Source organism: Siphateles boraxobius, unplaced genomic scaffold (genome assembly GCF_051911475.1).
Source record: "Siphateles boraxobius isolate OS27281-9 unplaced genomic scaffold, OSU_SipBor_1 48, whole genome shotgun sequence".
Lineage (NCBI taxonomy): Eukaryota > Metazoa > Chordata > Actinopteri > Cypriniformes > Leuciscidae > Siphateles > Siphateles boraxobius.
In genome coordinates, this window is record NW_027509119.1 from 5,634,661 (window position 1) to 5,647,341 (window position 12,681).

General features: G+C 40.4%; 1 protein-coding gene across 33 annotated transcripts in view; it reads left to right on the top strand.

Moving 5' to 3' along the window:
• The first annotated feature begins 7,414 nt into the window (after window positions 1-7,414).
• Window positions 7,415-12,681, top strand: part of mical2a (microtubule associated monooxygenase, calponin and LIM domain containing 2a) — an 81,313-nt gene continuing 76,046 nt past the window's right edge. For 19 of the 33 annotated variants that reach the window (XM_077201683.1, XM_077201681.1, XM_077201698.1 and 16 more), the window contains exon 1: window positions 7,570-7,706. The gene's annotated coding sequence lies outside the window, so the exon portion shown is untranslated. Of the gene's footprint in view, window positions 7,707-8,452; window positions 8,546-12,681 lie in introns of all 33 variants that reach the window. The other 14 variants (XM_077201684.1, XM_077201673.1, XM_077201679.1 and 11 more) reach the window with 12 other exon arrangements.

Consider the following 12,681-nt stretch of genomic DNA (forward strand, 5'->3'; position numbering starts at 1 on the left):
ATGGCCCCGTAGAAGCCGTTTTTGTAAAAATAGGCTAACGATTGCGTCATAACCACGCGACTCTCTGTCGCACAGTAGAGAAATTACCATATAGACAGGAGGAGAAGCTCGCAGGCAATCTTTTACTGTCCATGAGGCAATCGGGGGGACATAGAGGCATAAAGTCAAGCGAGAAGCCCATAGATAGAGAGTCCTTAAAAGCAACGTGACAAAATATTTCAGCAACGTTTTTGAGGATTTATCTTGGCACAGCTACTAGAAGGTTTACAACTGTCAGACAGGTTTGCTCACGTCACATCTACGTCATCAAGCGCAATTTGAGCCTGCGCCGTACGCTTAGCCATCTAGGCAAGGCAAGGCAAGTTTATTTATATAGCACATTCATACACGGTGGTAATTCAAAGTGCTTTACATAGAAGAAATTAAAATAATCAAAATAAATTAGAGTAATTCAAACAGTTCTGAATAAAAAAAAAATTAATCACTTCATATGTATTCACTTGCCACATAGCGAATTATTTCCAATTCCCCAAAAACGTTGTTGAAATATTTTGTCCCGTTGCTTTTATGGACTCATTATCTATGGGCTTCTCCCTTGACGGGACGTCCCCCCGATTGCCTGCGAGCTTCTCCTCCTGTCTATACGGTAATGTCTCTATTGTGCGACAAAAAGTCGCGTGGTTATGACGCAATCGTTAGCCTGTTTTTAACAAAAACGGCTTCTACGGGGTCATAACGTAAGATACAAAGTAATGGAGCCTTTTATACATTGTCGTGTTTATTTAGAAATATATAATGGACAAATGAAGTCTTTGGACGCCTCAGATGTAAAGTTATTCGCTGTCAAAGTGACGCCAAAATGAATGGGAGTCAATGGAATGCTAACAGCAGGTGAAGTTCTGCTACAATGGCGGCTCCCGCGAGGCTTCAACTTCCGGCTGATGGATTACCCCCTTGGCAGTTTCAGGACCCCAGTTTTAGGACCCTAGTTTTCTGTTACAGTGCCACCTATCGAACTGGATCACCGAAAACACTCATCATTTAACCCCTTTCGTGGCAAAGATCACAGACGGCCCCAGATTATTGTTCAACATTCATTATTCGTTAAAACATCACACTCTTATTTGATCTGGACAAACTGAGCACCATTAGAAATATTTAAAACTCCAGCTTCGATAGTTGACCACTGTTTATGATAAAACTGGTTTGCAATGACATTAATTTCTTAATTTATGACAGGAGTGCAAAATTATTAATCTGTAACGTTCGTTATTTTGAATAGAAATCATCACTCATAAAGCAGTCCTTCACGTCTTCTCCGGTTTATTTGTGTTCACATACATACAGCATCCGCCAGGGCTCTGATTTCCATTACACGAGAGTAGATGTTAAAACTTCATGCTGATTTGTACTCGGCTTTCGCCAAGATAATCACCAACTAAGACGTAGCTTTACAGTAACCTATGCTTCTCCATCCATTTACGCTTCTTTCCATCTGGTGACGTGAATCTTCTGTCTGGTGTTAATACAGTGTATTGCGCATCAGCACACACAACGGCTGCAACCACAGTGCGGCCCCCCCATAACAACCCTCTGGATTGAGCGGAGTAGGGAACATCTCTAGGGTCTTCAAGTGGGCACCTTCCGTCCTCAGTGTTTCGTCGACTAGCCCACGACACCTCAAGAGGGCTCGACAGTGACTCTGGCGTCCCAGAGTCACCCCCCTCCGTCCCCCACTCAACTCAGCCCAGCTTACTGACCTTTACATCCCTCCTGCTGCTGAGACCTAACCACAATCTCACAATCTCTCCCCAACCCAACCATACGCGCCAACCCGTTTGACTAAGGCTGTCGAGCCCCACTGGTGCGTTAATATGCAGTTTCAGTGGCAACGGTTCCGTATGGCATACCAAGTACAGCAAAACACAATATCTGCCCAACCACCCGTCATTCACGCAATATACACAGGAACGTAATGACTGTAAATACTATACAACCTATATAAATAAACCAACAGTTGCTGCTGAGACCTAACCACAATCTCACCGCAACCCAACCATACGCGCCAACCCGTTTGACTAAGGCTGTCGAGCCCCACTGGTGCGTTAATATGCAGTTTCAGTGGCAACGGTTCCGTATGGCATACCACCTACCACAAAACACAATATCTGCCCAACCACCCGTCATTCACGCAATATATACAGGAACGTAATGACTGTAAATACTATACAACCTATACAAATAAACCAACAGACTGGGCTGAGTTGAGTGGGGGACGGAGGGGGGTGACTCTGGGACGCCAGAGTCACTGTCGAGCCCTCTTGAGGTGTCGTGGGCTAGTCGACGAAACACTGAGGACGGAAGGTGCCCACTTGAAGACCCTAGAGATGTTCCCTACTCCGCTCAATCCAGAGGGTTGTTATGGGGGGGCCGCACTGTGGTTGCAGCCGTTGTGTGTGCTGACGCGCAATACACTGTATTAACACTAGACAGAATCTTAGTCCAATGGTGCACATATTTGGAGAAATAATGATTTTCATGTTCCACTAAATTATGCGATCCGAAGCTCAAACAGCGAACACAGTGAGATATGCCTATGGATCTATCTCTCCTCTTCCTGATTTGCGTCAGTTCTCTGCGCTCTCTTAATCGTTATAGAGCTGTCAATCATCTCACGTGGTTGAACGTGACAATAATCCTGCCCTTCTGCATCATAGACATCATATAGTCTCTATATGATATCTATGTTCTGCATGACGCGCTGCTGTGTACACTTCCTCATTCTGACCTCCGTGATAACAAAGCTAAGGCACATCTCTTGACCTGAAACAAGAAGCTAATAAATGCACGATTTCGAGTATATGTGGTTTGTGTGTGATTTTCGATATTTTCATATGAATAAAGAATGTTTACAGTATTGCTAAGCAAGGTGTAGCCATTAGCTGCATATAAAATGCTATATAACATATTTTAACATCTTTTTTATTTACTTAAAACCAATTTAAACCGCGACTGGAATATGATACAAATTCTCGATGGTGGTTTAAAGTGACCTTTAAGTAAAAGTGTAATATTAATATTTTAAATTGTGTCATGTAGCTTGATGCTACTTGCTCTAATCCATCTGCTGTAACGAGCTTTTCTATTCCATAATCTTCTATGTTTATATATATATATATATATATATATATATATATATATATATATATATATATATTTTTTTTTTTTTTAATTACCTAAAAATGACTGAATATGGGCTCTGCCCACTTTTCCAGCATTTTTCAAATATTGCCAGTGGGTGGAATCAGGCTTTGACCAGGGGTTTAGTTACCCTTTAAGATAATAGGTGGATCTTGATACTATGTACAAACTAAACCACCTGGGGCCTCATGTATCAACACTGCGTACGCACAAAAACACGGCGTACGTCAGCTTTCACGTTCACGGCCAGATGTACTAACAGTGAAATTAACGCGAGAATGTGCGTTCCTCCACGCCGATCTCATGTCTGGCGTACGTACATTTCTCATAGTTTTTGTCCGTTGGCGACTCATAGAGGCAATAAAGTGAAGTGGCAAACATTACACTACGAATTGTTCTATCGCACCACCAGCTGTCAGATATTGCTTATAATTTGTAATTGATCAATTATTTGACATATTATTGTCACACAAGTCTTATTAAAATATTTTATTAATTATGCAATTAAGTAAGAACATATATAAAGCATGTGCAAATTGATACAACCCGTCTAACAATGGCAGCGTTGGCTTTATTAGAGGACATTTTCAATGGACGAATACGGAGAGAACGAGTTTTTAGGGACCACAATGATTTTCTGGCCCACGATGATGACTGGCTTATCAGCCGTTTCAGATTTCCACGGCCTATACTCTTGGAACTCTGCGCTGAGTTGGGTCCGAATTTGGAAAGAGAGACAGTGAGGAGCCACGCATTGCCCGTTCCTTTACAGGTGCTTACTACACTTGGTTTCCTGGCAACTGGTTCTTTCCAAAGAGAACTGGCAGACCGCTCAGGAATAAGCCAGTCGTATATAACGTTCCCATACGATGCAAGTGACCAGCCAAACATTAAAGCGCAATTTGCTGCGATAGCCGGTTTTCCTAATGTAATCGGAGCGATCGACTGCACACATATTGCTATAAAGGCGCCATCTGAAGAAGATTTTGTATATGTGAATCGGAAACATTTTCATTCAATAAATGTGCAGATTATATGTGATGCACAAATGCGCCTAACAAATATTGTGGCAAGGTGGCCTGGGGCAACCCATGATTCATATATCCTTACAAATAGCATGGTTGGGATGAGACTCCAAGCTGGCAGGGTGCGCGATGGGTGGCTACTTGGTAAGTTATGCATTTAAATGTATGGTTCTATCTAAAAGTTTAATTTTTGTGTGTTATTATTCAACTGCCCATCAGGAGACAGTGGTTATCCACTAAAGACGTGGCTGTTAACCCCCCTCACCAACCCACAAACTGACCGAGAGCGCAGATACAATGATGCCCATTCTCGCACTCGGTCAGTTGTGGAGCGGGCGATTGGGCAGCTGAAATGTCGGTGGCGTTATACCGCCCTGACAAGGTTTGCCACATCATACTGGCCTGTGGAGTGCTGCACAATGTCGCGCACAGGCATGGCATACCCCTTGGTGAGGTGGCAGCACTGCCACATGACTCTGACCCAGGACCAGTATATGTGCAGCACAATCAACAAGCCATTCAGGCCCGTCAACGTGTAATTGCGACAATATAAATGGTACTCAGACACAAAGTTCATTTTTTCACCAATTCCTTTAATGAATGCCTTATTTCTGTGAGTGCGTCAGTGACATTTTTCAGGTGACTGTTAATTTCTCCAATGGCCCTAACAATTTGCTGTTGTGACTCCAGAACAGCATGCGTCAAGACGCGGCCAGATGGACGGGCTTCAGCACTGGGGGGAGCAATGGAGACACCGGAGACGCTGGACTGAATGGGCTCTGGCTGCTCGGGTGGTGGAGACTCTGGTGGTGCGGACTCTGAGTGCGTGCCAGTGGACGTTCCTGCTGTTGTTCCTGCGGTTCCTAAGTCCAAATAAACACAGCCACATGTTAACAGTAATTTGAATCGGTTCCTTATTAATGGGTACACGCATTTGCAATAAAAGCAGTGGATACGAAAAATCTCTGGTGTACTTTTTGCTACATTGCATGCATTTTAAAATTAAAATGGTGGCTGGTAGGCTATATGTATCAAAGTTAAGGAAATACATTTTACATTAGTTACCTTGCTGGCAGTCCTGCAGTATATCCGAGTCTCCCACATCAACGGATACGATTCCAGAGATTAACGTGTCTCCTACAATAGAGGCAACTCTCTGATCAAAGGGTGAAAGTTCATCGGCCCCTGTACCACCGCCTGTTCTGCCCACACTGTGGCGGTGCGCAGCAGTTCTCCGCTTAACTTCCACCTTTATGTCAGACCATTTCTTCTTCAGTTCATTTACAGTGCGACTCTCAGATCCCACCGCGTTGACGGCATCAGACAAACTCTCCCACTCTTTTTTCTTTCTTTTGTTATTCATTCCAGAGGACAAAGTTCCAAATAAAATATTTTTTCTTGTTTCTACCTCTAATAGTAGGACTCTAATTCATTTTCAGTGAAATTTCGTTTCTTGCTTGCTTTAGCCATGTTCTTGCAGGTTTCTTTTTCCAAATTGGACTAATTACCATATTTAAATGATTTAATTGAGGGAGGAGACTGGGTGGGGCGTTGTGCTCGTGCATGTGCGCTCAATTTTACGTTAATTGGGATGTACAAAGAGAATATGCGTGGGAACCTTCGTACGCAGAGATTCATACATCTGTTTTTTTTGTGCGTACGCACATTTACAGCTCTGTCCGTACGCAATGTTTTAGTATGAATTCAACGCAAGTCTTTGTACATGAGGCCCCTGGATCCTAGAACTGTGCTCCTGAAACCGCTGCCGCCTCCATATCATCCAGTTCGGTAGGTGGCGCTGTCACAAAAAAACTAGGGTCCTGAAACTGCGGTCCTAAAACTGGGGTCCTGAAACTGCGGTCCTAAAACTAGGGTCCTGAAACTGCGGTCCTAAAACTGGGGTCCTGAAACTGCGGTCCTAAAACTGGGGTCCTGAAACTGCGGTCCTAAAACTGGGGTCCTGAAACTGCAGCCTCCGGTTGTGCAGGAACATACTACTGGGACGAACAGTGGCACAGTGCTCATTCAGTAAATGCACAGCTCAACAGATGTGTTTTGAGTTTGGATTTGAATGTGAGGACGTGAGTGCTTCTATTGGGCTTCACTTTTCTCCGGTAAAATCATAGACTGTAAAAGTATGATACTTACCATCTTATGCAACCTGAATTATGTAATTTCTGGTAAATGATGTCGGGTGGAGTCTAAATAATTATAAGCGGAGATTAGTTGGTGTGACGGGGTTGAGTTCAGTCTGAGGGACATCACTTTGTAGTTTGTTTTTTATTAAATATCTTGCTTTTTTTTTATTTTTTTAGAAAAATCTATTTCACAAGAAAGTAACACAAATAAATACAACATTGCCAAAAAAATTGATACTGTGTACATTTTGTTAAATATTTAAGTACAAATAAGTACAAATTCAGGTAAAAAGTACCTCAGGGACCTGACAAAATGCTTAGTTCACAATAGAAATAATACACTATTTTATGATTTAAATGCAATCATTTTTTTTGGTATTAAAAATTATTGTGGAAAGTTTTATATTTCATTTTGGTGAAACACCAATTTAAAAAGTAAGGGGGACTGAAATACTACCGAATCCCAGGAATGACCCTGCTATCAGGATGTGAAGAGAGTTCCAACCAGAATAACAAAAAGTGTTTATGGAAATAATTGCCTACCCCACCTTTAATGTGTTTATAGGAGATGAAACACTAGTGGCAATTAACGTGGCTATAGTGAACTAAACTGGATAACTGAATCAGTCAGATTAGTGAACGAATCAATCAGACACAGATCTGACTCAAAATAGCACAAAATATCCATCATCATATATGGATATAGGCTAATAACATCCCTAAATATCCACAAGCAATCAGCTGTTGTTGCTTTAACCGTTTAACTCCTGAATGGCACATTAATTGCATGTTTGATCCACGTGGAGGCGCCATTGTTTAATTAGATTTAGTCACATACTGACCAGCGTCCATGAAACTCCAGTTAACTGCATTTTAATCATTTGAAATATTTAAAGTGTTCAGTTTACAGGTAACGATAGATTGTATCAGTGTTTCTCGTTCATGGTTCAGTCCTTAAATGAATGTACGAAAAAGCATGCATGAACTATCACCTGTTGCATTAGGGCTTACGGAAGAGTACTTAGACGAGTAAAAAATACCTGTCCCCTCATTCGCTATCGCTGGTTAATGTCAGCAAGTGATTTAGAGTTGTAGTGATTTCAAATTGAACGAACACGGACAACACACAGCCAATAGGAAAACCTTTCCCGCATGTAATTCACACACACACACACACACACACACACACACACACACACACACACACACACGCCTCCAGCTAGAGTCACTCAACAGATCAACACGCGCGCGCTTCACTGACTCGCTTCTGACTGACTGTCAGTCACACGGAACCGCTGTACTGTACCTGTGCCTTCAATCCCTTACGGACTTATAATGAAAAGTAGGTGCCTATTACTTATTTTAAAATCTTATTTTTAGTATTTGTAGGCTAAGTCTGTATTTTGTGAACAGTATTGTTGAATCGCTCTTCCTCTGAGTAGACTAACTATCCATTGAGTTCTAATGACAGGTTGTTTCGGTTCAATCTCACCGGCAGAAAGTGATTTATCCGATATTACATCGTTGCTGTAAAACGTTTTTAGTCTACAAATATTATGAAACAGTTCCGCCACAACAAAACGGAGTCAATACGTCTGGTTCATTTATTGATTAGTTAAATTGACGAAGCAAACTAGCTTAGCTGTCTCATTCTTTATGAAAGATTAGCTCTCGTGATCTGATACATATTTCTAGTTTATTCAGTTTCAGTAAGCTTCAGAAAAATAGTTTAGTAGGGCATCTCAGAGAGGAAGCTGCTTCTATTTTTTTTAAAACGTCTGTCTGACCTTTTTTTATATGACATTCTTTGCATTGTTATGCAATAATCAAAGGAATTGTTATTAAGGGTGTAGTTCTAGATACTTAAACATTAAGGTGGTTTATAGGCATCTATGCAGAACCTTTAACATCCGCGAACCTTGTATAGCACAAAACTTTCTATACAGTGGAAAAAGGTAATAGGCTATCTTATGTTCTCACACTTAGAAAAAAAAGTGGTTATTTTAAAATGGTTATTCTTTGAAATCTCTGCAAAAACAACTTTTGAAATCTTTATTTTTAAGTGTGTATGTAACTTATTGGACACAGAGACACCAGAGGCTCAAGTTCAACTGAAGAGAGAGAGAGAGAGAGAGAGAGAGAGAGAGAGAGAGAGAGAGATGAAGTACAGTGACACCAAAGGTATTCACACACTTAAGCCACACTTAAAATGTCTTAATATCTCAGCATTATAACAACATTTGTTTAAATTCTAAAATAATATTGTCTAAACAATATTGTTCATAAATTGCGACATACTTTTTGTGAAATGTTAGTGGAGCATGTAAATAGTTTCTTAAGGCATCCACTAAAATTGGGGCTAGTTGGTTTTAATTACAAAATTAAAAAGTAAAGAATGGAAATGATCTCTAGCATCATTTGTTTTCAGATGCCATATCCAAAAGTGTCCAAACGTTTCAGGGCCAGTGTGTATAAAAGTATGAAATATTAGTTTTGCACCTGAGGCTACTTCTCTTAATAGAATCACATCCGGTATGAAATCTAAAGAAGCAGTATGCTTTTGTCATTTTATATCCAATATCCATTTCATCTTTTGTTTTGGACCTTCTAATCCTTTTAAAGGGGTGGTTGATTATGATTTCCCTTTTCTAACTTTAGTTAGTGTGTATTGTTGCTGTTTGTGCAAAGTTACAGCGCTCAAAGTTCAAAGCTAATGAAGAGATTTGCTTTTAAAGGTGCATTGTGTAATATTTCTGAGGATCTATCGACAGAAATGCAATATAAGATCCATAACTATGTTTTCAGTGGTGTATAAAGACCTTTCGTAATGAACCGTTATGTTTTTATTACCTTAGAATGAGACATTTATATCTCCATAACCGCGGGCGCCCCCTTCTATGGAGGTCGACATATTGTGTCGTCATGTTTCTACCGTAGCCGACAGCGAACACACAGCGCTACAGAGCGCGTTTCCTCACTACCTTGAAAAAGACGTTTTCAGTGTATAAAGTTCTTACTTAATGAACCGTTATATTTGTATTACTAGTGCTGAGCGGTTTGACCAAAAATTTACATCACGTTTTTTTTTCAAAATTATGCCGGGTTTTTTTTCATGCATAATCAGGTGTTTAAAGCATTTTCTACTGGTTGAGAGAGGAATTACTGCAGTAAATTGACTTAGGGTGGTCTATTTTACTGTCATTAGTGAATATTGTAGAATATATTAGAATATGTTTTGCATGTTCCTAGAACATTCAGAAATAACGTTTTTATAACTTAAAGGTATTGTAGGTAGAAATTTTATAAAAAACTTTTTTTCCAAATTTGTTTAAACTTTCTATATATATCAATGCATAATTAAAATGTAAATACTCTGATAAAAAGAGTATAAAAATCGAATGTCTGTAGACCTCTCACGACTGTTTTAAAGACAGCTCATTATTTCCATTCACTCCACCCCCTCCCTTCTGGGCTCCTTCCAAAGCCCCGCCCCCAAAACACATGAACGTGCGACTCCGACCGCTGAGCTGAAGACGCATTATTTACCTGAGACGAGCGGAGAGGAAGGAGCGCAGTGCTTGTAGTGACATCATGTCAGAATCACATGTAATAAAAAAATCTAACTTTATCATTATGAAGATAAACAAATAAGATGTATTTTAGTACTCACTATCAAGCTAGCATATTGATTTTGGTAAAGTTTAAAATATATATTTATAGATTCGCTAACGAGCTAGTTATCTATAAGGCAAAGCTAAAAACAGTTTTCATGATACACGTTTTTCCATTGCCATCATTACACTGTGATGAAGATGAATTTCGTGTAAGATTCATAACATATATGGTGTTCTGCATGTAAGAGTTTCCATGATGAAAGCATTGTTGACTCTGATGAGGACTACACTCCAGAGACAAGTACCGCATCGTCAGCTCGAGGACAGATCCGGGGTCGAGGGCGAAGCAGAGGAGGTCGTGCAAGAGGCCGTGCAACTAGGGTCCGAAGAAGTAGAAAATAATAACACACACATACAACACAGTGTACACGACACACACATACAAGATAAAGACATCAGTAAACATAGGTAGAGAATATAAAAACAAAACAAAGGCGAAAAAACGTGCAGGTAAACTTCCAGATGAACATGGTAAAAGAGTTAGACAGAGGGTAAATATAATTCTAAGAAAAGTTCCTGGATGCTGAGTAACGTTAGGCCTACTATCTGTTAAACATGTATTTAGTTATCTAAAGCAAAATTATGCACAATTCAACTCTATAGCTATCATCTTGAGCTAGGCCTATATATTATTTATCGTCTCTACTACGGCTCGCTAAGTAATGTTATGTTAGCTATATTATGCAACTACGTGTGCTAATGAAACATGCTTCATGAAAACATAAAGAAAAAAATATATAATCAAAATACAAAAAGAAAGATTTACCTGTCCAGCAGAAATAAAGCCATCAAGGCGTCACTTTTCAGCCCCTTGAGGTCCCTCAGTTCTCGCCATCGCTGGAAAGCCACGCCAATATTGATACGCGTTTTATTTCGTTTTTGATCCACAGACTTTTTGTTCATTACCTTTTCTACTAACGTTAATGTCTTCCTTTTTTTGGCTGGTTTGCCTTCGCGAACTGAAGATTGGTCTTTCTCTGCCATTGTTTTGCTATTCCTAGGTTCCGTGCCTCTTGAATTCCTCAAATCAAACGGGTACGCACAAGTGGGCAGGGTCCTGTGTGGCAAAAGGGTGGTTGCCATGGTTGCGAGAGAGTGACAGTCGCCTAAGCCAATCCTTTGTTTCGTCCCGGAAGGAAATAATGAGCTGTGTTTAGTGCAGATTAAACGGTCTAGAGTCACTCGATTTTTATACTCTTTTTATCAGAGTACTTACATTTTAATTATGCATTGATATATATAGAAAGTTTAAACAAATTTGGAAAAAAGTTTTTTTTATAAAATTTCTACCTACAATACCTTTAATGGGAACGTTATGAAAACGTTCTTACAACCTAAAATTGTTAGCTGGGGAAGAGGAGAGATTTGCGATTACACTGATCACGTTTTAAGTGCAGGATTCTCTGAGCGAGCCCAGAGAAAATAGACCAACATGAGCAGCGTATATCTGAGAGCGCGGCACATTATATTCAGCGCGCGAGCAGAGAGATTCGCGCTCGCGCATTATATTAATGTACTTACGCGCTACAATAATGCGCTCTCGACATTTGACAGGAAAATAACGCCATAGTTCTGCAGCATCCATCTTCCCTGTAACGTAACACCAGGGCACTGCTGTTCACCCATAGACAATAAAAGAAAACTGCTTTTTACCCTCGCCTCGCAGTCGCTGCTTAGAAGTGCAACATTGTAAAGGGTCCGTCTGAAACAGTGTCACGCGGCGCAGCGTAATGTTCGTTCCGAACGTTGTGTAATTAAATACATCGGTATGGCGGTATATTCAAAATTAATATCATAACAAAAATATCCACCGGTTTTCGGTATGAACCGGTATACCGCCCAGCACTATGTATTATCTTAGAATGAGCAGTTTGTGTCTAAACACACCGCGGTTCCCCTTACATTGAAATTGCCGACATGTTTCTACAGTGGCCCTAAACGGACAAACGTTGCCGCTAAAAATCACACACTGCACCTTTAAAGAAATCGTATTTAAAGGACTACAACAAACGGCTGGTAGGGACTACACGACATTCCTCCCGGGTTAGTGACATCACTGACCCTAATATTTACATAAACCCCGCCCCCGGAATCACGCAGTCCATGTTGAGATGAGGAAGAGTAGTTGTAGTAGAGCACATAGAGTCTGCTCAATCTGTCGCATTCGTCTTTTCTGTACGTAACACAAATGCAATATAGCATGTCACTGTAGGCATCTTACAACAGTTTCCACACAAGCGATTTTGTAGATTATCATGACAGAATATGATAATTGAACATAGTTAACTCCACATCAGAAACATAAATTCATCAACTAACCATTCAGAAATGTCCTGACACACACACACACACACACACACACACACACACACACACACACACACACACACACACACACACACACACACACACACACACACACACGCAACAAGAGCTCTTGAAGCTCCGCCCTCTGTGCCGGGAGCAGCAGCTCATTTGCATTTAAAGGGCAACACAAGAAACTGTGTGTTTTTACTGACCCTAAAAAAGGGACAATTTTAACATTCTGTAAAAAATTATCTGTGGGGTATTTTGAGCTAAAACTTCATATACACACTCTGGGGACAACAGAGACTTATTTTACTTATTATAAAAAGGGGAATT